A 26,720-nucleotide genomic window follows, 5' to 3' on the forward strand; every position below is an offset into this window, starting at 1 on the left:
TGCTAGCATCATCAGTCTTATGACAAGGTATAAAATGAGCCATTTTGGAGAAACGATCAACAACCACAAAAATACTGTCCCTCCCCTTCTTAGTTCTAGGCAATCCCAAAACAAAGTCCATAGAAATATCAAGCCAAGGGGAAGTAGGAACAGGCAAAGGCATGTACAAACCATGGTTGTTTAATCGTGACTTAGCTTTTTGGCAAGTAGTGCAGCGGGCAACAAGGCGCTCAACATCAGCGCGCATCTGGGCCCAAAAGAAGTGGGCAGCCAGCACTTCATGCGTCTTGTAGACGCCAAAGTGCCCCATGAGACCGCCTCCATGCGCTTCCTGTAACAACAAATGACGAACCGAGCTAGCTGGAACACACAGCGTGTTAGCGCGAAATAGGAACCCGTCCTGTATGTGAAATTTGCCCCATGGTTTGCCATGAATACAGTGGGCGAAAGCATCTTTAAAATCAGCATCATCCACATATTGATCCTTCACAGTTTGCAAGCCAAAGATTTTAAAATCTAACTGTGACAGCATGGTATAGCGACGAGACAAAGCATCAGCAATGACATTTTCCTTCCCGCTCTTGTGTTTAATAATGTAAGGGAAAGACTCAATGAATTCTACCCATTTAGCATGACGACGGTTCAGGTTTGTTTGGGTACGAATATGTTTTAAAGCCTCATGATCAGAATGAATTATAAACTCGCGATGCCAAAGGTAGTGCTGCCAAGTATGCAAAGTGCGCACTAAAGCATAAAGCTCCTTATCATAAGTAGAATAATTCAAGCTAGCACCACTTAATTTCTCACTAAAGTAAGCAACCGGTTTTCCTTCTTGTAACAAAACAGCACCTAGCCCAATATTGCTAGCATCGCATTCAAGCTCAAACACTTTAGTAAAATCAGGCAACTGCAAGAGAGGAGCATTGGTTAACTTATCTTTCAAGGTGCTGAACGCAACCTCTTGTGAATCACTCCAAGCAAAGGGAACATCCTTCTTTGTAAGCTTATGTAGAGGCGCTGCAATGGAGCTAAAATCACGAACAAACCGGTGGTAGAAACCTGCAAGGCCAAGAAAGCTTCGAATTTGTGTGACCGTTGTCGGTGTAGGCCACTCCCGAATGGCATCAATCTTGCTGCTATCCACCTCAATGCCTTGTGGAGTAACAACATAGCCAAGAAACGAGACACGTTGTGTGCAAAACATGCATTTTTCGAGGTTAGCAAATAAATGGGCCACACGCAATGCATCAAAAACAGCACGCAAATGTTCTAAATGCTCTTCCATAGACTTGCTGTAAATGAGGATATCATCAAAATAGACAACTACAAACAATCCTATGAAGGGCCTCAGAACTTCATTCATCAAACGCATAAATGTGCTGGGAGCATTTGTCAAACCAAACGGCATAACCAACCATTCATATAACCCAAATTTCGTTTTAAAAGCCGTTTTCCATTCATCACCTAATTTCATGCGAATCTGATGGTAGCCACTACGCAAATCAATCTTAGTGAAAATAATGGCACCACTAAGCTCATCTAGCATATCATCAAGGCGTGGTATAGGGTATCGGTAGCGAATGGTAATGTTATTAATAGCACGACAGTCTACACACATACGCCATGAGCCATCTTTCTTTGGAACAAGTAACACAGGAACGGAGCAAGGGCTAAGAGACTCACGAATATAACCCTTGTCAAGCAACGCCTGTACCTGGCGCTGGATTTCCTTCGTCTCATCCGGATTTGTACGGTACGGTGCGCGGTTCGGAAGCTGTGCGCCGGGAATGAGGTCGATCTGATGCTCAATGCCACGAAGTGGTGGAAGTCCCGGTGGCAAATCTTTTGGAAAGACATCAGCGTACTCCTGCAAAATGTTAGCAACCGCAGGGGGAATATCCAAAGATGGTGCATCATCAAGTGAAACGAGCACACTAGAGCATATAAGGGCATAGCATGGCAAAGGAGCATCGCGTAACTCATCAAAATCAGCACGTGTGGCAAGCAAAACAGGAGCATTCAACTTGATTTCAGAATTAATAGATGTCGATGGTTCAAGTTGTTTAGCAGTTTTAGCAGCTCTAGCAAGATCATCTTTAAGAATTTGTTCAGGTGTCATTGGATGTATAATTATTTTCTGACCCTTAAACATGAAAGAATAGTGATTTGAATGACCATGATGCAAGCTATCAGTATCATATTGCCAAGGTCGCCCAAGTAACAGAGAGCATGCTTCCATGGGAATAACATCACAATCGACAAAATCAGAATAAGCACCCATGGAGAAAGGAACACAGACTGATCGAGTAATTCTAATTTTTCCACCATCATTAAGCCATTGAATGTGATATGGATGTGGATGCTTACGAGTGGGTAAAGACAACTTTTCAACCAGCGTGGTACTCGCCAAATTATTGCAGCTGCCGCTGTCGATGATGATGCGAATCGACCGCTCCTGCACAACACCCTTGGTATGGAAAAGAGTGTGTCGCTGATTCTTCTCGGACGGGGCGACCTGTGTACTAAGAACACGCTGCACAACAAGACTTTCATACCTATCGGCGTCGCCCGGGTTGACATGTACCTCCATAGCTGCATGGTTAGTGGCAAGCATTGCATGTTGAGTATCTTCAGAATCACTAGCGGAAGAATACTCACCATCGTCATGAAGAAGCAAAGTGCGCTTGTTCGGATAGTCAGGAATCACGTGGCCAAATCGTTTGCAACGATGACACTGAATATCCCGTGTACGGCCTGTGGGAGGGGCGGCGCCTGTGGAAGGGGCAGCGCTTGCAGGTTTGGCCGTTCGCTCGCGCGGTGTAGTGGTGGGCGTGGGTGGCACAGGGAGAGCGGGTGCGGAGTTGGATGTCGAGCTTCTGCCTGCAAAAGAGTTAGAATATGTCTTCGAGCGGCGTCCCTGCACTTCACGTTCAGCTTTGCAAGCATATTCAAATAATGTTGTCATATCTGTGTAGTCCTTATAATCAAGTATATCCTGAATTTCGCGGTTCAAACCACCACGAAAACGTGCCATAGCAGCGTCGTTTTCCTCCAATAACCCACAACGAATCATGCCTATTTGTAATTCCTGGAAATATTCCTCAACAGATTTGGAACCTTGCTGAAAACGTTGCATTTTATTAAGCAAATCACGAGCATAATAAGAAGGCACAAATCTGTGGCGCATAACAGTTTTTAATTGCTCCCAAGTGGTTGGAATGGTATTGGGATGTTTGTGTTTATATTCACGCCACCAAATTAATGCAAAATCAGTAAATTCACTAATAGCAGCTTTAACTTGAGAATTAGCAAGAATATCATAGCATGAAAATTTCTGTTCAACTTCTAATTCCCAATCAAGATATGCAGCAGGATCATATTTGCCATTAAAAGGTGGAATTTTAAATTTAATCTTGGAAAAGGAATCATTACCACCGGGACGGCGTGGCACGCGGCGGGCACGGCCTCGGCGGTCGCCATCGTCCTGGTCCGAGTCACCACCATAACCCTGCTGCAACTCTGCGACTGTTGTGTGCAATGCATCGAGTCTTGCCACAACTGAGTCGAGTGTGGCCTTAGCGGCCGTCTGTGCAAGGTCGAGCTGGTCACACCGCTCGGTCGTCGAGGAGATCGTCGAGTCTAGCCGTTCATGAATCGTCTGAATGTCGGTAACAAGCCCTTCAACTTGTGCCCGTATGCCCTGCAGCTGGTTAGCCCCCGCGTCGACATCATCTGCCATGGTTAGCGCAAATACAAGAACAAAAGCGACGACAAAACAGGGGTGTAACGGCTCACAAGGCGCTCACACTAGTGCTGTTATCAAATTCTTATCCGTTCTTACCACGCACACAGGGGCGAACTGCAACCAACTGGTGGAACTCGCGAAAGATTGGAGGAGCGATTGCCTGGAGAAACAAAATATGCTCGTCGTAGAGCTATGTGGAGTTCTGGGAAGGCTGCACTCAAATGAAGGATTAGCACAATCAAACAATAATGCAAAGTTGAAATATAGTGCCAAACACGTAACAAGAGTTGCTGGTAACAAGGGAAATCGAAAGAATAGAGGCAAGGTGGAGAGGGCGCACCTCTTTTTTTTTTGTTTTTTTTGTTTTCACAGAGGGTGCCCCAAAACTGATAATATGAACACAGAGGATCTCAAATATCAAATTGCGGCACACACTTTTTCTGAAAGTACACACTCTCTCTCTCTCTCTCTCTCTAGAGTAAGGCGGAACTCAGAAAAATGTACCAAGAAAGAGAGATACGGATATGAAAGGCTGGCACAGGATGCACGTTGGGGGGGGGGGAAGTTGCCCCAGAGAGTCGTGACCCAGGGGGATTCACGGCGCGCGCAAGGAGTTTCCACCGAAATAAAAACCGGATCACCTTCCTTCTCCCTGTTGGACTCTTTCCGTCTTCTTTTTTTTTGTTTTGCACTTTCCTTTTTTTTTGTGATTGCTTTCTATCTTTTTTTTTTGGATAGGGGAGGGGGCGATCGGAGGGGTGGGATGGCGCGGCATGGTTGTCGCGAGGGAGATCTGTGGGCGCGGCGTGGTAGGGTTAGCGAGCAGCGGAACGGCGGCGGCGGCGAAAACTAGGGTTAGAGGAAAAACGAGAAACAAGAGATTAAACACAAGTAACCAGCAACAATTGAACGAGTAGGCACACAAATTCAACAAAGACACTTATTGAAAGAATGTGCGAGGCTAAACGGTTGCTGGGACAAGGATCTAACCTGAAAAAAATTTCTTTTGGTTTTTTGTGGACTGTAGGAAGGGAAAAACACTTGGTAAAACTCACCGATCAACCTGGAAAGCTGATACCACTTGATAGAGTCGGAGTGCCCGATCTTTCGGTGAGTGGAGATAAATTCGACTTGGTGGAAGTAGACCCTCACGATCCGACTACGACGAGCGAACCCGAAGCGCCAATGCAATCGCTGAACCAACTCCCGATGGTTACCAACCTCGCCGGTGCGAGATCAGCCTGATCACGAAGATCGATTCCTGTCCGCAATCGAAGAACGAACAAGAAAAAGAGGCGAGCAATCTAAATATCACTCGAAGGTGGAGTTCTGAATCAACAAGGACAGCGCGTATTTGCGCGTGTTCAAGAGTAGCTAAAGCTAGATGTAAAACAAAACTCAAGTCGTAAACAAAAAGGACTTGGACTAAATAAAGGGGGCGCAGCCCCTGGAGTCTGAAGGGGTCACGGCGCCCAACCCTAGGCGCCCCACCTGGGCTGCCCTGTTGGGCCATCCTCTTATTCCGATGGGCCTTCGTTCCTTAACAGCATGATGAAGTTTAATTCTCTCGCACGGGCTCGAGTGATTGGCCCAACTGGATGAGCAACTGTAGGCGCCTGAGGTGGAGGAGCAACTGGAGGCACCTGAGGTGCTACTGGTGTAGATGTACTCGTGGTGTCCTCATCACATTCTTTGACATTGCGGTCGTGGTAACGCCTTAGCCCGTCAAGGTATCTGGCAGATTGTAATAGCATTGCGCATCTTGCTTCTTCTAGACTGTCTAGATCTGTTCGCCTTGTTTCTTCAATCATTTCTTCGTCGTATTGTTCGACTGAGGGAGATTGCCACATGACGTCTGTGGGTAATATAGCTTCTGAGCCATATACGAGGAAATAGGGAGAGAACCCAGTAGTCTTGCATGGTTGGGTTCGTAGTCCCCACAGAGCATTGGGTAATTCCTTGAGCCATTTGCCTCCTTTTGTGTTGCCAACATCATGTAGTCATTTCTTAAGAGCTTCGAGTATCATGCCATTGGGATGCTCGACTTGTCTATTGGCTCGTGGGTGAGTGACCGAGATGTAGCGAACGTCAATTTCACTGTTCTCGCAGTACTCCTAGAAGTCTTGGTTGTTGAAGTTGGACCCTAGGTCTGTGATGATTCTGTTTGGAAAGCCGTAACGATTTATGATCTCGTCCAAGAAGTCGAGGACTCGGTCTGCCTTGGGGCAAGTGACTGGTTTGACCTCGATCCACTTGGTGAATTTGTTGATGGCCACGAGTACTCAGTTGAATCCTCCAGGCACAGTTGGTAATGGCCCTATCATGTCGAGCCCCCAGTACGCAAACGGCCTTGTTTGAGGTATTGTGACTAGCTTGTAGGCAGGAACGTGTTGTTGTTTAGTGAAGAATTGACAGCCTTTGCACTTTCGAACTAACTGTTTTGCGTCGGCCAAAGCCATTGGCCAGTAAAAACCTGCTCTGAAAGCCTTGCCGACTATTGTTCGTGAGGATGCATGGTTGCCACAGATCCTCTTGTGGATTTCTTCTAGGATTTCTTGGCTGTCTTCATGGGTAACACACTTCATGAGTACCCCCGAGGATGCACTTTTTCTGTAGAGCTTATCTTCGACTAGAATGTAGTTTTTGCCTCATGGAGACATTTGCTCAGCTTGATTTTTGTCAGAAGGTAAATTGTGGTCCTTGATGTAGTCGATGAAGGGTGTCCTCTAGTCGACTTCTATCATCATGATTTCTAGAGTGACGTCCGTAGTCTGGACTATAGGAGGTGTAACTTGTTCAGGTATAGACGGCTTGTGCAATTCGTGTACGAAAATTCCTGCTGGAACTGTTAGGCATACTCCCCAGGCCCACGGGTAGGCCTTGGACGGCCCACTAAGGGACGTACTCGGACAAGATCAGAACAAGGATAAGCGTATCCTTCTCGGACTAGTCTTGTATGTTTATGGAAAACTACTCGGGTCAATACCGAGTAGAACTCTGTAATAGTACCCGACTAGGACTCCGACTTGTAACCCTGCCCTCCTGTGTATATAAGGCCCGGCAGGGACCCCCCCTCAGGACAACTCCAATTCATCAATCCCCAAGATCAATACAAACCAACACACAGGATGTAGGGTATTACACGATCTAGCGGCCCCGAACCTGTCTAAATCGTGTTCCTTGCGTCACCATTGATTCCTTGATTCTCGACGACCCTTACCGCATAAAAGACCACCTAGGGTACCCCCTAGGCGAGTTGCCGGTCTAAAACACCGACAGCTGGTGCGCCAGGTAGGGGTGCTCATCGAGTTTCTTAGCGTGAACTCAATGGCGAAAGTCATCATCAGGCCCGTCTTCTTCATCGAAGCCGGCGCCACCTTTGTTTTTGGATCCTGGCTTTGCATCGCCGAAGGCTCAGGATCGTTCCGGCGCCAGATCGTTGACATTCATGAGAAGAAACCAGAAGATTTGACCAGAAAAAATCAAGATTTCAAAGTCAACGAGTTCGATTTCGACTACGCGTCGGATCCGACTTCCCCTCGGACTACTCCGTTTCTCCGCTCAGGCGTCGAGCGTAGCTGACCCCAGGACTCAGGGTCGGGTGAAGCAGAGCCTCACTCGGGGTCGGGCGAGGCGGAGCTACCCTTCCAAAGGGTCGGGCTCCGCCGACCCTAGGACTCAGGGTCGGGCGAAGCGGAGCCTCACTCGGGGTCGGGCGAGGCGGAGCTACCCTTCCAAAGGGTCGGGCTCCGCCGACCCCAGGACTCAGGGTCGGGCGAAGCGGAGCCTCACTCGGGTCGGGTGAGGCAGAGCTACTCTTCCTAAGGGTCGGGCTCCGCCGACCCCAGGACTCAGGGTCGAGCGAAGCAGAGCCTCACTCAGGGTCGGGCGAGGCGGAGCTACTCTTCCAAAGGGTCGGGCTCCGCTGACCCTAGGATTTAGGGTCGGACTCGCCTCGGATTCGACGGCCCCAGTCAGCATCCAAATCGGTTTCCACTTCAACGCGGTTCTTGCACGGACTCCGCAACGCAACCAAAGTCCAAAGTTTTCTTGCTCAAACCCGAGTCGACCTCGAGCATGAAGATGTTGACTCCGACTCATCCTACTCACCAGAGATATCATTATCTGGTCCAGCCAAAGGGTTGGTAATAACTTCGACATCTCAAGGCAGGTTCGTCCACTGGCCAGGATTGCAACCATCTCTTCTCGACCATGACTACGACTCATGCCTTGCCGCCCATATAGACAACCTACCATTTTAAGAAGGTGTTCCACTCACTTCCAACCGCGAAGAAAGTTACACAGAGATTGCAACATCAAGCTCCAGAAGCTACTACCCGGATAGGGAAGTACTTGTTATTACTCAGAGTAACATCTCGGGTACTAGCCAGAACAGAACCCCCAGGCGATTAGCACAAGTCGACTACATCTCTGAAGATGAGTCTACAGCTGACGCCTCTCACAATGAAACTTCCGAACAGCGCAACCAACAAAGGGCGCGCAATGCCACTCGAGCTGAGCAACGACAGTCGATGGCTACAAATACTCCTGTTACAAATCTTGAACAGGCTTTCAATGCAGTCCAGGCTCAGGAGCACAATACTCCACTCGCGACTATCGCTTCAATCAACCTTTTAAACGACATTGATGCCTCAAGATAAGGATAATGCAGCCACAGCTCAACTCGTGCAGCGCGGCAATGGACTAATCGCACAACTCGCGGAGCAAGCTTACAAGCTACTCGACAAAGAATCACCAATCCCGTCCGTTCCTCGCATTACATCGCATCAAGATGGAAGCAAGGGGGCTGCAGATAAAAATGACGCCCCACGAAACGATGATGCAGTCAACCAACCCCGGCAACACAGCCTAGGTCCAAGCAAGCATAAAGCTCCTACTCGACAGAAGGATGTGGGTGAAGTCAGCTGCACCAACTCGGTTAAAAGTATTCGCCCTACTCGGAAGGTCCGCCAGATGTCCAACTTCAGCGATCTACGAGAAATCCTCAACAGTCGGCGCGAACGAGAAGTCGACAGCTACAACCACTTTCCTGCTTTCACAAACCGGGTAATGAAAACAAAACTACCTGAAAAGTTCAAACCAACCGGCATTACCAAGTACGACGGCAAGCAAGACCCAGTTCAATGGCTACGCTATTACTCGCTAGCCGTCCAAGCAGACGGGGGTAACAACGACACCAAAGTCATTCATTTCCCCATATGCATGGAACCCGCACCACTGACCTGGCTCGAGTCACTCAAACCCAAGTCCATTGACTCTTGGGCAGACTTGACAAAGGCTTTTACCAACAACTTCGCCGGCTCCATGGCTAGACCAGGCAACAAGATCGACTTAAGACAAATTAAGCAGAAAGAGGGCGAGACCCTGCGCGACTATGTGCGACGGTTCTTCGAAAAGAAGGCTACTATAGTGGACATCTCCGAAGCAGATGTCATTAAGTGCTTCCAAAACGGACTCTATGATCGACGAACATACCAAGACTTTGGTCGCCGACGACCAGCCGATGTCAAAGAACTCAAACTCATGGTGCAACAGTGGGCTGATGAAGAGGACAAAGAACGAGAATGGTTCGGTTCCCACCGTAACCGCGGACGCGACAACATCCACAACAATGAAACAGATAAAACTCGGCATAACGATGCTCGAAACTCCTATCCGGGTAACCACAATCACAAAAGGAAACCTGACAACACCGTTGCCGCCATGACCAGCTCCGAAAAAAAGGGACATCGCAGAAACGACGAAGGACCAACCTTCACGGAGCTACTCAAAAAGCAGTGCCCATGGCACCCGACTAGCAAGCACTCCGCAATAGACTGTTACAGCATGCGCCAAGTCATGCAAGACTTACCCGTACCACCAACTCCTGAAGAGTACGCCAAAAACAGAGATAAGGGTAAAAACAAAGCCCGCAACAACGAAGATGAGGACGGCGATTTCCAACCAGCTTCAAAAACCGTCAACGTCATTTTTGGCGACATTCCTGGCACTGCATCCAAGCGAGCTAACAAACTCGTACTCAGGGAGATCATGGCCATCGAGCCGACGGACCTCACACCGCTAAAGTGGTCGGAAGTCCCAATTTCTTTCAGCAGAAAAGATCAATGGACAAAATTTTCAGAACCAGGCCGTTTTCCACTAGTCCTGGATCCAGTCGTGGCAGGTTCAAAGTTAACCAAAGTACTCATCGACGGCGGGAGCGGCCTCAACGTTATTTTCGCCAAAACATTAAGGAAAATGTGCCTCTATGTCACTGAAATGCTTACCCCAACGGATTCACCTTTCTACGGCATTGTGCCCGGAAACGCGGCCATACCACTGGGACAAGTTGTCCTTCCAGTCACCTTCGGAACTAAGGAACATTACCGCACCGAGTACATCAGATTCGAGGTCGCCGACTTCGAGACATCTTATCACACCATACTCGGACGGCCAGCACTAGCCAAGTTTATGGCCATACCACATTATGTCTACCTGGTACTCAAAATGCCAGGTCCCAAAGGAGAGCTCACGCTACGAGGAGATCTCCGGAGATCCTACGAATGCGACACCGAAGCTGTGGAAATTGCTGCGACTACTCAATCTCCTTGTCCCATGCAGCAAATCTTCACAGCCTCAAAAAAGCTTCATCCAACTGAACTTGAGATCCCGGAAACCAAGTCGGGATCCATGAAAGTGAAACCTACCAGTGAGCAAGACTTCAAGTCAGTCGACCTCCAGACCGGTGATCCTTCCAAGACAGCCCTGATCGGAACAGGGCTAGATCCTAAATAGGAATTCACGCTCGTCAGTTTCCTTCGGGCTAACCATGATATCTTTGCTTGGAAGTCGGCTGACATGCCAGGTGTGCCCAAGGAACTGATCGAGCATTCCCTCAACGTCGATCCCAACGCTACTCCAAAACGGCAACAACTACGCCGGTTCGCTCAGGACAGACGAGAAGCAATCAAAAAAGAGTTAGCCAAGCTACTCATGGCAGGATTCTTCAAGGAAGTCTTCCATCCTGACTGGCTCGCCAATCCTGTGCTTGTTCATAAGAAAAAAAACGAATGGAGAATGTGTGTCGACTACACCGACCTCAACAAACACTGCCCGAAAGATCCTTTTGGGCTACCCAGGATTGATCAAGTGGTTGACTCCACCGCTAGGTGCGCCTTGCTATGCTTCCTCGATTGCTACTCCGGCTATCATCAGATAAGCCTCAAAGAGGAAGATCAAGCCAAAACAGCGTTCATCACACCCTTTGGAGCTTTCTACTACAAAACAATGTCCTTCGGACTAAAGAACGCAGGAGCAACTTATCAAAGGGCCATACAGATGTGTTTCGAAAGGCAACTTCACCGCAATGTCGAAGCTTATGTCGACGACGTCGTCGTCAAAAGAAGAAACCGGGAGGAACTCATTGCTGACTTGGAGGAAACTTTCTCTAGTCTCCACGCTTTCCGATGGAAACTCAATCCTACTAAGTGCGTCTTTGGAGTACCTTCCGGTAAGCTACTCGGGTTCATCATTAGCCATCGTGGCATTGAGGCCAACCTGGAAAAAATATCTGCCATCACAAACATGCAGGCACCAGCCAGCATTAAGGATGTGCAAAAACTCACAGGCTGCATGGCCGCTCTCAACCGGTTCATCTCGAGACTTGGAGAACGGGGACTACCCTTCTTCAAGCTTCTCAAACGCCAGGACAAGTTCAAATGGATGGAAGAGGCAGATAAGGCATTAACACAACTCAAAGACCTTCTGTCAAAGCCTCCTGTACTCACTGCTCCCTCGCCGAACGAAGACTTGCTCCTATACATCTCCGCTACTACTCATGTCATCAGCACGGCAATAGTAGTCGAACGGTCTGAACCGGGCCACGCTTATAAGGTCCAACGACCTGTCTACTTCGTCAGCGAAGTACTCTCGGACTCCAAAACTCGGTATTCACCGATACAAAAGCTATTATACGCTATTCTGCTCACCTCCCGGAAGCTGCGCCATTATTTCCAAGAGCACAACGTCACAGTCATCTCCGACTTCCCGCTCGGCGAAATTCTCCATAACAGAGATGCCACGGGTAGAATCTCCAAATGGGCAGTTGAACTCGGTGCTCTCACTTTGAACTTCAAGCCAAGGACAGCCATCAAGTCTCAGGCTTTGGTCGACTTCATAGCTGAGTGGACCGAAAATCAAGTTCCAACTCCAGTCGAACGACCAGAACATTGGGTAATGTACTTCGACAGATCCCTCAAACTTGAAGGAGCCGGCGCAGGCGTCTTACTCATCTCCCCCAAGGGAGACCAACTCAAGTACGTGCTACAGATATTCTTGGAAGTATCTAATAACGAAGCCGAGTACGAAGCACTGCTACACAGCCTTCGCCTCGCAATCTCCCTCGGCATCAAACGACTACTGGTGTATGGCGACTCCCTCGTCGTCATAAACCAAGTCAACGACGAGTGGGACCGAAACAAGGATAACATGGACGCTTATTGCAAAGAAGTCCGTAAACTGGAAAACAAATTCTCCGTCTTGGAGTTCCATCACATCGTCCGCGACAACAACGTTGCTGCTGATGTTTTATCCAAAATGGGCTCAACTCGTGCAGAAGTTCCAGCAGGAATTTTTGTACATAAACTACGCAAGCCATCCATACCTGAATAGGTCACACAGCCAGTAGTCCCGACTGCTGAGGTCTCCCGAGAAATCATGATGATAGAGGTCGACTGGAGGACACCCTTCATCGACTACATCAAAGATCACCAGCTACCATCCGACAGGAATAAAGCTGAGCAAATCTCCCGACGCGTAAAGAATTACATTCTAGTCGGAGACAAGCTCTACAGGAAAGGTGCATCATCTGGAGTACTCATGAAGTGGATCACCAGAGAAGATGGCCAAGAAATCCTAGAAGAGATTCACAGAGGAATCTGCGGCAACCACGCATCTTCAAGAACACTAGTTGGCAAGGCTTTTAGAGCGGGCTTCTACTGGCCAATGGCTTTGGCCGACGCCAAACAACTGGTTCAAAAATGCAAAGGTTGTCAATTCTTCACAAAACAGCAACACGTGCCGGCCTACAAGCTAGTCACAATACCTCCAACATGGCCATTTGCCTGCTGGGGGCTCGACATGATTGGCCCGTTACCAACTGCACCAGGAGGATTCAACAGAGTACTCGTGGCAATCGACAAGTTCACCAAATGGATCGAGGTCAAACCGGTCACTTGCCCCAAGGCAGACCGAGTCCTCGACTTCTTGGATGAAATCGTACACCGCTATGGTTTTTCCAACAGGATTATCACAGATCTCGGGTCAAACTTCAATAATCACGACTTTTGGGAATATTGCGAGAATAGCGGCATCGATGTCCGCTATGTGTCGGTTGCTCATCCGCGAGCCAACGGTCAAGTCGAGCGTGCTAATGGCATGATACTCGATGCTCTGAAGAAACGACTACATGACGTCGGCAACACCAAAGGCGGCCGATGGCTCAAAGAGTTACCCAATGCCTTGTGGGGCCTACGTACCCAACCATGCAAGACTACAGGACTATCACCCTATTTTCTGGTATATGGCTCGGAAGCCATATTACCCGCCGACATAATGTGGAAATCACTATCCGTTGAGCACTACGATGAAGAACTTGCAATAGAAACGCGGCGAATGGATATAGACAGTTTGGAAGAAACAAGATGCGCAGCACTAGTGCAATCTGCCAGATACCTTGACGGTTTAAGGCATTATCACGACCGCAACGTCAAGGAAAGATCTTTCAACTCGGGCGATATGGTCCTTAAATGTATTCAAGACACGTAAGGATTACATAAACTCAATTCACTATGGGAAGGTCCTTACATCGTATCAAAGGTTACAGGACCTGGATCTTACAGGCTCCAGGAGCTCTCAGGAGAACAAGTGCCAAATTCTTGGAATATCGAACATCTCTGTCGCTACTACCCATAGCAGCACCCGAGTAGTCGCTTCAAGGCCGCTACTCGGGCCAACTGCCCGACTACTAACTTCAAGATAGCTTCAACATGAGTTCTCTACCACAAGGATCATTGCCCTGGTACAAATCTCTTCGTATTAATCTCTACTGAAACAAGAGTACATCATGTTACATACGAGTACAAGGACTTGGCTTACACGAAGACTACAAGCAACTGCCTACTGGCGGGCTGCATTTAAGCCTCAGGCTTTTACTATATCACAAGGCCACTCAGGTTTGCCGACCGCAGGAAGGGCCCACTCGCAAGGAAGCTGCGCAAAATGCAGCCACGCCCAGGTACCCTACCCAAGGCAATGCCAGGTACTCCATCACCGCCACCGCCTTGACAGCAGCAACGCCAAATCCACCAAGACGCGCCTAGAGGGAACCAAGGCTGCTCTTCTGCTAGCCTTGCGAAGCCCATCTACTCTACGGCTGCACCTCCACCTCTTTCAGAGTTGGATAAAGACCGCGGCACTCATCACCCATCACTCGCGAGTTCCAGCGCGTACTCCACTGGATCACGAGCTGCAAGATGAGGCGTGCGATGAAACCTCCTACGAGGATTCTTCTAGCATCGCGGCTATCCCTACGAGCGCAGGAGTCTGTGGAGGGAAGGTGGCCTCAACCTACGAGGAATCTTCTAGCACCAGTGCACTCTTTGATTGCTCTCTACACTCAAACAGAAGCAACCGAAGGCAGTCCATCGCTACTCAGAAACTTGAGTTGGTTCGCCCACCAGATGGCCCTATTTATAGCCGAAAGCCCCAACTACCACCGGCCCAAGAGTTACTGTGCACCCGTGATCAATAAGTCTGACAACTCCTGACTGCCCACGTGACCGCACTCATGCCGCAACAAACAAAAGAATGCAGTACACCTGTGCATCCACAAAGGACAAAGGAGTACAGTATACCTGTCACTCAAAAGACAAGTACTCAAATAGCATTACGACTACTCGACACTCGGGACTACTACAAGCCAAACATGGCCCACATGTCGGGGGCTTCGACTACTCCGACCTCAGGGTCGGGCGAGGCGGAGTTTTCACCCTCGACAAGGTCAGGCTTAGCCGACCCCAAAACTCAAGGTCGGGCGAGGCGGAGTTTTCACCCTCGACGAGGTCAGGCTTAGCCGACCCCAAAACTCAAGGTCGAGCAAGACGAATCCCCTCTCCAAAGGGTCGGGCCCAGCCGAGTTACAATACTTCGGGATTCGACAAAATGGAGTAAAAACTACTCTTCGCAAGACAACGACACAACAAAACCAAAGGCTTGGCATTTCAAAATATCAATGTACTCGAATACAAGAGTACACAAACATCTCAAAGCTCTTCTAAGGAGACAAACTCCGACATCTTGGATGCAATAGGCTCCGCCTCCTCGAGGTACTGCGCATAAGCCTCCTCTGTGCAGTTGCGAGCCACGCCATCACCAGCTGCCGCCAAGTCTGCCCTCGGGTAGTAGGACTTCACAACCGCAAGAACCTGTTTGCAAACAGTCTTGCAAAGTCCCGCCAATTTACTCGGGGCAGCCCTTAGTCGCTCTACTAGCGATTGCGGTCCTGTGCCTTCCTCCACGGGGGCTATGGCATTCACCAAGTCTTCGGCCGCTCCAGACAGCTCTCGGAGTTCGCCCCGAAGTGTTCCCAAGGTCTGGGCATGATCTCTGCATGCCACCATGGCCATGGCAAGCATCACGCCATTCTGCATCTTTCGGTCCCGCTGATGCTCGCAAGCAGCCGGTGCTTCCGTGAGCGCGGCCCGAAGATGTTCAGCTTCATCTGCCACTCGGTCATGAGCGTTCCTCCAATCGATAACTTAGCTCCTTCCAGCTGCTTCCTACTTCTTTAGCTCTACAAAGCAAAGAACTCAAGCCATAGCCAACTACAGTTGGACACACCCAAAGTAGTCGCAATGCTTACCTTGATACTTCTTGTTCAAGGACTTGTAGCGGCTCTCCAGTTTTTCCTGCAGAACCACGTGATCCGCGCGTTCCACGGCAAAGGACTTCGCCCTAACTTCATGCACCCGAAGAGCTTCTGTCAGTCAGGCACATTCCTGCTCCAACTGATGGCTTCTTTCCTGAAAACATCCAAGTAGGGTATGGTGAGTTTTAAGCCTCACAGCAACTCGGGTCATGCAACAACATCAACAGGGAAATCTACCTGGAAGCCCTGGAAAACATCGATGGCCCTCTGGAACTCCAAGTCAGAAGGCAGGCTAAGTACTGGTTTTTGGGTACTCTCCACAAGATGAGGAATCGTACCCAGAGTAGCACCTACAACATTTACCTTGTCAGCTATCGACTACGACTATAATAAACAGACTACAGGCACTTACCTGGAGTAGTCGTTTGTTTGGCTTTTCCAACATCTACTATGGCCAGCGATCCGCCAGTAGATGATGGTAAAGCAGCGCCTCCTGAGCCCGACGCAGCGGCAGGAACCTCCACCGAATGAATTACGTCTTGAAGCATCGACATAGTAGCTCCAAGACGACCGGCGTCAACCTCAGGTACCTCTTCAACAGTCAAATCCTCCAAGGGAACAGATATTGTAGCCGAGGGATCCGGCACTACCCCTGTCTCTACAGGGATAATCTCCTCTGCATCTCTGCACCAAAAAGCATCATTACATAATTTTAAGACAACCCAACGTCTTTCAAGCAGACAAGAAAGCTCACCGGGTTGAACGTGGCGCCAGTCGCACACGCTTCTTCTCGGCGACAGGCGGCCGAGTACTAGGAGCCGCGGGAACAGCCGCCGGCACCATCTTCTCACCAAGACCTACAAAATCAAAGTCAAGACTACAGTACTACTCAAATGAATACAATCGGAAGGGACAATGCTTACCACTGGCGATCACATTAGACAGCAAGGTACCAGTAGCAAGTACTGGTGACACCTCCTTTGCTATACCTGCTACTCCAGCAGGCAGCCCCAGGACCGCCTGATCAGCAATGGGCGGCATGGCAGCCGATGGAGTTGGCACGGTTAACTCGGGGGCTACCACAGTTTCTATTGATGGCACCCTCTCCCGCACCGTGTCAACAGCCGCATCACCGACTTCTGGGTCGGACACGGCCATTTCTTCAGAAACAACCTCATTTTCACCAAGCACCGTATCTACAGCCTTTACGAACCAAAAACAAGATTCACCACATCAATAACGAATTTCAAGTTCATCAGTAATACACAAGTTACCGACTACATACCTTGGTACCCCGAGACTTCTCAGGGGTTGAAGCAGACTTAGCCGCAGACATCTTGCGGACTACTCTATGTCTCTTAACAGGAGGAGAAGGCTCATCTTCTGACTCCTTGACGACAGCTTCCGACTCTTCTTCCGACTGCGCCAAGTAGCCGGCAAGAACTCGGGACTTCAAACAACAAATCGGTATCAGCAACAAGAATCACAAGTCAAAGAAGAACAAGTCAGGAGGAAAATACTTACCACTTCTGGCTCGTACCAGGCGTCATACTGACGAAGGGCTGCAGGGATTACTGGTACTCCCTGATAGTTCCTAAAAAACTTAGCCAGCAGCGCCTCTACGTCATCATCAGATATGTCCTCATCAGACATACATGATGGATCCTTCAAACCTGCGTACTCACTTCCCGAGTGAGCACGTTTTTGAAGTGGCTGGACCCTTCTCTTCAGGAAGCTGGCTGCCACGTTGATCCCAGTCAAACCGAGTGCCTTCAACTCGGTGATCTGCTGCATTAGGTGATCGAGCTCAGGGGTGTCCTCGGGCTTGCTCACCCAGTTCTCTGCATGCTTGGGCGCGTGACCAGTCACCACAGGCAAGTGGGGTTCATGGTTACCGATATAGAACCACCTTTTCTTCCACTCCCCATGAGAGTCGGTCAGGTTGTACTCAATATACGCGCCCGAGTTCCTGAGTTGGAACCCGGCGCCTCCAAAGACTTCCGTCCGCTGGGCACTTGGCTGAGGCTTGCAACGAAACAGCTTCCTAAACAACTCAAGACTTGGAGGTACTCCTAGATAAACTTCGCACAGATGTACAAATATAGACATGTGCAGTACACCATTGGGATTCAAGTGGACGAGCTGAAGTTTGTAGTACTCGAGAATACCTCTGAAGAAGTCGGAGGTGGGCACCACCAGTCCCCTTTCCACAAAATGAGCAAGCATCACCGTCTCGGCAGGATGTTCCTCAAACTGCCATGCATTGGGAAACGCGGGGCGCCACTCAAGGATCTTCTTCGGCTGAAGGAGCTTGGCATCAACTAGCACGTGGACAGCTTCCTCCTTCATCACCGAGTGTTGCCAAGTTACCCCAAGTGGCGGCAGTGCAGTTTGGTTCATCGGCCCCACCTTCGGCGCCGGCAGCACCAACTCCTTCCCCTTCTTGGATTTGACCTTGCCCATCGCCGGAGCCTTGCCTTGGATCTTCTCAGGTTTCTTGCCCATCTTCTTGGTGCGCATTCGATGGACTCAACCTCAAGTTAAGAAGGGGCTCCCACTCGGATCTATCTCAAAAAGCGGCAATGGCGGAGGCGGCGGCAAAACACCGAGCGAAGGCGCAGAGCAGGAGGAAAAAGGGATCTGATTACCGTACGGCGTAACAGCAACCGAAAGAGGACCTTCCAGTTTTATCTCCGCCAGCTCCGGTTTCCACGCGTCAGTTCCACAACAGATAGATTAATCGCGTATTAATCGCCTTAAACACCCAACGGCTACTCTATTCAACGGACTGCTGACCACTTCAACGACAAAAATCGCCTAAGTGCTCGGGGGCTGCGGGTACCGTATCCGTTGATCAGTTTTTTCTTTTCCCAAGATCTCCAAGGGTAAAATGGACAAAAGCTGGTTTGACCCTAAGCCTGACTCTTCGACTCAACCTAAGGCTCAGGGGCTACTCCATATGGAGTGCGATTGACATCGCACTACCATATAAAATTACTCAAGAACAGAGACAACTCGAAGTTGCAGAAAGAGTACCTTCCAGCCACGTGACAGTACTCGAGCACTTCAGTCTGCAAAACTACTCGGGTAGTGCCTGCAGTGCCCAAGACTATGGCGCACGAGTACAAAGTACTCGGGGGCTTGTTGGGCATACTCCCCAGGCCCACGAGTAGGCCTTGGATGGCCCACTAAGGGACGTACTCGGACAAGATCAGAACAAGGATAGGTGTATCCTTCTCGAACTAGTCTTGTATGTTTATGGAAAACTACTCGGGCCAATACCGAGTAGAACTCTGTACTAGTACCCGACTAGGACTCAGACTTGTAACCCTGCCCTCCTGCGTATATAAGGCCGGGTAGAGACTCCCCCTCAGGACAACTCCAATTCATCAATCCCCAAGATCAATACAAACCAACACACAGGACGTAGGGTATTACGCGATCTAGCGGCCCGAACCTGTCTAAATCGTGTTCCTTGCGTCACCATTGATTCCTTGAATCTCGACAACCCTTACCACATAAAAGACCACCTAGGGTACCCCCTAGGCGGGTTGCCGGTCTAAAACACGGACAGGAACCTCTGCACGAGTTAAGCCCATTTTTGATAGCACGTCAGCGGCTACGTTGTTGTCGCGGACGATGTGATGAAATTCTAAGCCTGAGAACTTGTTTTCCAATTTGCAGACTTCTTTGCAGTATGCGTCCATGTTGTCCTTGTTTCGATCCCACTCGTCATTGACCTGGTTTATGACGACTAGTGAGTCATCATATACCAGTAGTCTTTTGATGCCGAGGGAGATTGCAAGACGAAGGCTGTGTAGCAGTGCTTCATACTTGGCTTTGTTGTTTGAGGCTTCCTAGAAGATTTCCAGCACGTATTTGAGCTTATCTCCCTTTGGGGAGATGAGGAATACACCTGCACCGGCCCCTTCGAGTTTGAGGAATCCATCAAAATACATTACCCAGTGCTCTGGCCTCTCGACTGGTGTTGGCACTTGATTCTCAGTCCATTTAGCCACGAAGTTGACCAAAGCCTGGGACTTGATAGCTGTCCTTGGCTTAAAGTCCAAGGTTAGAGCTCCGAGTTCAACTGCCCATTTGGAGATTCTACCTATGGCATCTCTGTTGTGGAGAATTTCGCCGAGCGGGAAGTCAGAGATGACCATGATGCTGTGTTCTTGGAAATAATGGCGCAGTTTGCGTGAGGTGAGCAGAATTGCATATAAGAACTTCTGTATCGGTGAGTACCGAGTTTTGGAGTCCGAGAGTACTTCACTGACGAAGTACACAGGTCTTTGGACTTTGTAAACATGGCCTGGTTTAGACCGTTCAACTACTATTGCCGTGCTGACGACGTGAGTAGTAGCTGCTATGTATAGGAGCAAGTCCTCGTTTGAAGATGGAGCAGTGATGATTGGAGGCTTTGACAAAAAGTCTTTGAGTTGTGTTAATGCCTTGTCTACCTCTTCTATCCATTTGAACTTGTCCTGGCGTTTGAGAAGCTTGAAGAAGGGTAGTCCCCGTTCTCCAAGTCTCCAGATAAACCGATTGAGAGCTGCCATGCAGCATATGAGTTTTTGCACATCTTTGATGCTAGCTGGGGCGTGCATGTTTGTGATGGCAGATATTTTCTCCGGGTTGGCCTCAATGCCGCGATGGCTAATGATGAACCCGAGTAGTTTGCCGGAAGGTACTCCGAAAACGCACTTGGTAGGATTGAGTTTCCATCGGAAAGCTCGTAGACTTGAGAAAGTTTCCTCCAAATCGGCGATGAGTTCCTCCTGGTTTCTTGTTTTGACGACTACGTTGTCTACGTAAGCTTCACCATTGTGATGTAGTTGCTTTTCGAAGCACATCTGTATAGCTCGTTGATAGGTTGCCCCTGCGTTTTTTAGTCCGAAGGACATTGTCTTGTAGCAAAAAGCTCCAAATGGTGTGATGAAGGCTGTTTTAGCTTGATCTTCTTCTTTGAGGCTTATCTGATGATTGCCTGAGTAACAGTCAAGAAAGCATAGTAAAGCACACCCAGCGGTGGAGTCGACTACTTGGTCGATCCTGGGTAATCCGAAAGGGTCATTTGGACAGTGTTTGTTGAGGTTGGTGTAGTCGTCGCACATTCTCCACTCATTGTTTTTCTTGCGAACGAGTACTGGGTTGGCTAGCCAATCAGGGTGAAAAACTTCTTTGATGAACCCTGCCACGAGTAGCTTTGGCAAACCTGCGGAGTCGCTGCCATTTTGGAGTAGCTTTGGGATCAACATTCAGAGAGTGCTCAATCAGCTCCTTGGGCACACCGGGCATGTCAGCTAGTTTCCAGGCGAAGATATCATGGTTAGCCCAAAGGAAACTGATGAGCGTGGATTCCTATTTAGGATCTAGCCCTGTTTCAATCAGGGCTGTCTTGGAAGAGTCGCCTGTCTGGAGATCGACTGCTTTGAAGTCTTGCTCGCTTGCTAGCTTTACTTTTGTGGGTCCCGACTTATTTTCTGGGATCTCAAGTTCGGTTGGGTGAAGTTTCTTTGATGCTGTGAAGGCTTGTTGCATGGGACTAGGCGCTTGAGAGGTTGCGGCAATCTCCACAGCTTCAGTGTCGCACTCGTAAGATCGTCGTAGGTCTCCTCGTAGCTTTAGTTCTCCCTTGGGCCCTGGCATCTTGAGTACCAGGTAAACGTAGTGTGGTATGGCTATGAAGTTAGCTAGTGCTGGCCTTCCGAGTATGGCGTGGTAAGATATCTCGAAGTCGGCAACTTCAAATCTGATATACTCGGTGCGGTAGTGTTCCTTAGTTCCAAAGGTAACTGGGAGGACAACTTGTCCTAGCGGTATAGCTGCATTTCCTAGTACGATGTTGTAGAAGGGTGAATCTGTTGGAGTGAGCATTTTCGTGACGTCGAGGCACATCTTTATTAGTGTTTTGGCGAAAATGACGTTGAGTCCACTTCCACCATCGATGAGTACCTTTGTCAGCTTTGACCTTGCCACAACGGGATCGAGTACTAGAGGGAATCGGCCTGGCTCGGAGAATTTCATCCACTTGTTTTTTCTGCTGAAGGATATGGGTACTTCTGACCATTTAAGCGGTGTTGGATCTATTGGCTCGATGGCCATGATTTCCCTGATTACGAGTTTGCTGGCTCGCTTGGATGCGGTGCCTGGGATTCTGCCAAAGATGATGTTGACTGTCTTGGAGGCGGTTTGGAAGTCGTCCTCTTCTTGTTCATCGTTGTGGACTTTGTTCTTACCCTTGTCTTTTTTCTTGCTGTATTCTTCAGGGGGTGGTGGTGCGGGTAAGTCTTGCATTACTCGACGCATGCTATAGCAGTCTATTGCCGAGTGTTTGCTAGTCGGGTGCCATGGGCACTGCTTTTTGAGTAGCTTAGTGAAGGTTGTCCCTTCGTCGTTTTTGTGGGATCCCTTTTTCTCGAAGTTAGTCATGGCAGCAACGGTGTTGTCAGGCTTCCTTTTGCGATTCTGATTACTTGAAAAGTTGTTTCGAGTATCATTGTGTCGAGTTTGATCCTGGTCATTATTGTTTTTGTCGCGTCCACGGTTGCGATGAGAGCCGAACCGTTCTCGCTCTTTGTCCTCTTCATCTGCCCACTGTTGTACCATGACTTTGAGGTCTTTTACATTAGCTGGTCATTGTCTACCGAAGTCTTGGTATGTTCGTCGATCATAGAGTCCATTCTGGAAGCACTTGATGACGTTTGTTTCTGAGATGTCAACTATAGTAGCCTTCTTTTCGAAGAATCGTCGTAGGTAGTCGTGTAATGTTTCACCTTCTTTTTGCTTAATTTGACTCAAGTCGATCTTGTTGCCTGGTCTAGCCATGGAGCCGGTATAGTTGTTGGTGAAAGCCTTTGTCAAATCTGCCCAAGAGTCGATTGACTTGGGTTTGAGGGACTCGAGCCATGTTAGTGGTGCGGGTTCCATGCATATCGGAAAGTGGATAACTTTGGTATCGTTATTTCCCCCGGCTGCTTGGACTGCTAGTGAGTAGCATCGTAGCCATTGAATGGGGTCTTGTTTGCCATCATACTTGGTGATTCCTGTTGGTTTGAACTTCTCGGGTAGTCTTGTCCTCATTACCCGATTTGTTTAAGCGGGAAAGTGATTGTAGTTGTCGATTTCTCGCTCACGCTGACTGTTGAGTATTTCTCGTAAATCGCTGAAATTTGATACTTCGTGGTTTTTTCGAGTAGGGCGAGGACTCTTCACGGTGTTAGTGCAGCTGACTTCTCCAACGTCCCTCTGGCGTATTGGGGCATTGTGTTTACTCAGAACTTGGCTGTGTTGCCGAGGTTGGTTGACGACTTTGTTGTCGTTTCTCTGAGCATCATTGTTGTTGGCTACAGCACCTCTACTACCTTCTTGATGAGTTGCGATGCGGGGAACGGATGGAATCGGCGATTCTTTGTTGAGTAGCTTGTAAGCTTGTTCTGCGAGTTGTGCGATTAGTCCGTTGCCGCGCTGTACGAGCTGAGCTGTGGCTTCATTGTCTCTATCTCGAGGTATTAACGTTGTTAAAAGATTGATAGAAGTGATTGCTGCTAGTGGGGTGGTATGTTCTTGAGCCTGTACTGCATCAAATGCTCTTTCGAGGTTTGTGATGGGAATATTTGTAGCCAGCGTCTACCGTCGCTTAGCTCGAGTAGCGTTGCATATCCTTCTTTGGTTTCTTTGGTCGGAGGTTTCATCTTGTGGGGCGTTAGCTGTAGACTCGTCTTCTGAGATGTTGTCGAGTTGTGCCAATCGCCTAGGTGTTCTGTTCTGGCTAATACCCGGGTTGTTACTTTGGATAATAACAAAAACCTCTCTGTCTGGGTAGTAGCTTCCGGAGCTTGATGTTGCAATTTCTGTGGAACTTTCCTCACGGCTTGAAGTGAGTGGGACGCCTTCCTGATATGGGAGGTTGTCTATCTGAGCGACAAAGCGTGATTTATAGTCACGGGTGATGGTCTCAATCCTGGCCAGTGTACGAAGCTGCCTTGCGATGTCGAAGTTATTACAAGTCCCTGGCTGGTCCTGTCAGTGGGATCTCTGGGAGATAGACCGAGTTGGAGTCGCCGTCTTCATCATTCCCGTGTTCAAGTAGGGTTCGAGTAAAGGAACTTTGGTAGACTTCGGCTGCATTGCGGAGTCCATGTGGAAACCGTTTTGGAGTCGAAGTCGATTTGGGGAGTGGCTGGGACCGACTAGTCCGAACTGAAGTCGAGTCCGACACGTAGTCGAACTCGAGGTTGTTAATTTTGAAATTTTTATTTTTCCTGATTGGATCTTCTGATTTCTTCTCCTGGATGTTGATGATCTAGCACCGAAACGATCTGGCACTGTCGGCGACACAGAGCCAGGATCCAAAAACGAACGTTGCGCCTGCTTCGATGATGAAAATAGGTTTGATGACGATTGTTGCCATTGGGCTCGCGCTGAGAAACTTGACGAGCTCCCCTACCTGGCGCACCAGCTGTCGGTGTTTTAGACTGGCAACCCACCTAGGGGGTACCCTAGGTGGTCTTTTATGCGGTAAGGGCCGTCAAGAATCAAGGAGTCAATGGTGACGCAAGGAACACGATTTAGACAGGTTCGGGCCGCTAGATGGGTAATACCCTATGTCCTGCGTGTTTGTATTGATCTTAGATGCACTTGGAGTTGTTCTTATTTGAGGGGGGTCCCTGCCCACCCTTATATACACGGGAGGGCAGGGTTACAAGTCCGAGTCCTAGTCGAGTACAATTATAGAGTTCTACTCGGTATGGCCCGAGTAGTTTCCATACACATACTTGACTAGTCCGAGTGGGATACACCTATCCCCTTGTCTTGATCATGTCCGAGTAAGTCCCTTAGTGGGCCATTCAGGGTCTACTCGTGGGCCTGGGGTGCATGCCCGACAGGGCCATCAACTCTCGTAGTCGAAGTAGAAGGTATAGGTGCAATAGCTGGAACTCGGTCAATCTCATCATCCTTTTCATCACCACAATCCACATGCTCTTTCTCTTCCTCAAAAATGCTTTGTCCCATTTCATATTCACCTAAAACTTCAAATATAGGGTTGTGCAAGGCATAGTTTCATCGAATATAATCTCACAAGTTTCCACAATCTGATTAGTTTCAAGGTTAATCACACGATAAGCATGACTATGAGAAGCATATCCAAGAAAAATACCATCCATAGAACGGCACTCAAATTTGTCCAAATTTCCTTACTTGAGAATGAAACACTTGCAACCAAACACTCTCAGGTGACTTACCTTGGGGGCACGTCGATGCATTAGCTCATAAGAGGTTTTCTTCAGGAAAGCTCGCAAGAAGATTCGATTGGAAACATAGCAAGCAGTGTTGACGGCTTCGGCCCAATACTTTCTAGGAGTCCTATGCTCATCAAGCATGGTCCTAGCCATTTCACAAAGGGTCCGATTTTTTTGTTCAACAACACCATTCCGAGGAGGAACGTAAGGTGATGAAAACTGGTGTTCAAGACCAAGATCATTGCAAAAAGCTTTAAAATGAGCGTTCTTGAATTATGTGCCATTGTCACTGCGAATAGCTCTCATGGCATCTTTTGGTCGCTCATTTTTCAGCCTCAATATCAAATCTCGAACAAAAGGAAGTGCCTCATCCTTAGATTCCATGAAGAAAACCCATGAATACCTCGAGAAATCATCAACAATCACAAGCACATACCACTTCCCACCAACTGAGCAAACGCGAGCTGGACCAACTGTATCCATGTGCAACAGCTCCCATAGGTGCTCAGTCATCACCTGATTCACAGGTAGGTGAGAATCGGCAACCATTTTGCCATGACGACATGGAGCACCAACACGATCCTTCTCAACTTTTAACTTAGGCAAACCTCGAATAGGATCAAGAGCACTCAAGCGGGAAAGCAAATCAAAGCTCAAATGACCCAATCTCCTATGCCACTTCCAAAGCTCAGAAGATGAACCAGCAACTAGACACCGAGAGAGACCAAATGACTTAGACAAATCCACTCGAAACACTTGACCCTCGGGGACAATCATACACACAAGATCGCCTCGAGAGTCTAAAATCCGTGAAGCCCCATGCTTGAAATGAACCTCAAAGCCATCATCAAGAAGTTGCGAAACCGAGAGCAAATTGAAACTAAGGAAATCCACAAGAGCAACCCGCTTGAGCATGAAATTCTCACTTACCTTGATAGTACCTTCAGACAATACCTTACCCTTGCTATTATCCCCGAAAGTGATGTAATCCCTGGTCATCTCCGGGGTGAGGCTGGAAAACCATCTGTGATCACTGGTCATGTGTCGAGAGCAAGCAGAATCAATGAACCACGTGTTCTCCAAGCCTCCGACCTGCTGAAACAAAGGGAGACCAAGGATGAGCAAATGTCTTAACACTGGGGTTAGTAAAACAAGTGGAATACTAGTGTCGAACCATTTGCTCAAGAGTAGGGTTAGCAAAATCAATCATCTCTCGTCTGACTGGAGGACTACGACCACCACGAGGGAGAAAACATGGTCTGTTGTGCCTCAGAGAATCAAAGCCACGGCCATGCTATCCTAAGTCATATTGATCATTACAAGGAGCATGCCTGGCAATCCTTCGAGAAGGAGCTGAATGGACACTATCCACACAACGAGCTGGAGGAGCTATTCCAGGCGCATGTACACCATGAGAAGGGTGGTACATGTCCTTGTTGCCCCGCGCATGCTCATGTCTCAAAGCTTTCTTTTTTCGAAAACAAAACTACTCAAGATGTCCCTCCCTTTTACAATACTCACATTGGAACCGAACATGTTGTTTTGGCTGTGGGTTAGCTTTGGGTTGAATGTTCATTCTTGGTTGTGGTTTGGCTTGAGATTTTGATGGAGGTTGCTTCAAAGGCATATCAGGGAGTGTGTCAAGCTTGTTTCTGAGGTGATTGAGTTTTTCCACGCAGATAGCTTTCTTTGGAACTTTTGGTGGTATCTCAATGAACACTCCATCTTTAACACACTCTATAGGGTTTTTTTCACAATCGGGGTTAGGTTGCTCTCCACTCAGCTTGGGTGGCTCACAAGGGGT

This window comes from Setaria italica, chromosome VII, assembly GCF_000263155.2.
Source record: "Setaria italica strain Yugu1 chromosome VII, Setaria_italica_v2.0, whole genome shotgun sequence".
Lineage (NCBI taxonomy): Eukaryota > Viridiplantae > Streptophyta > Magnoliopsida > Poales > Poaceae > Setaria > Setaria italica.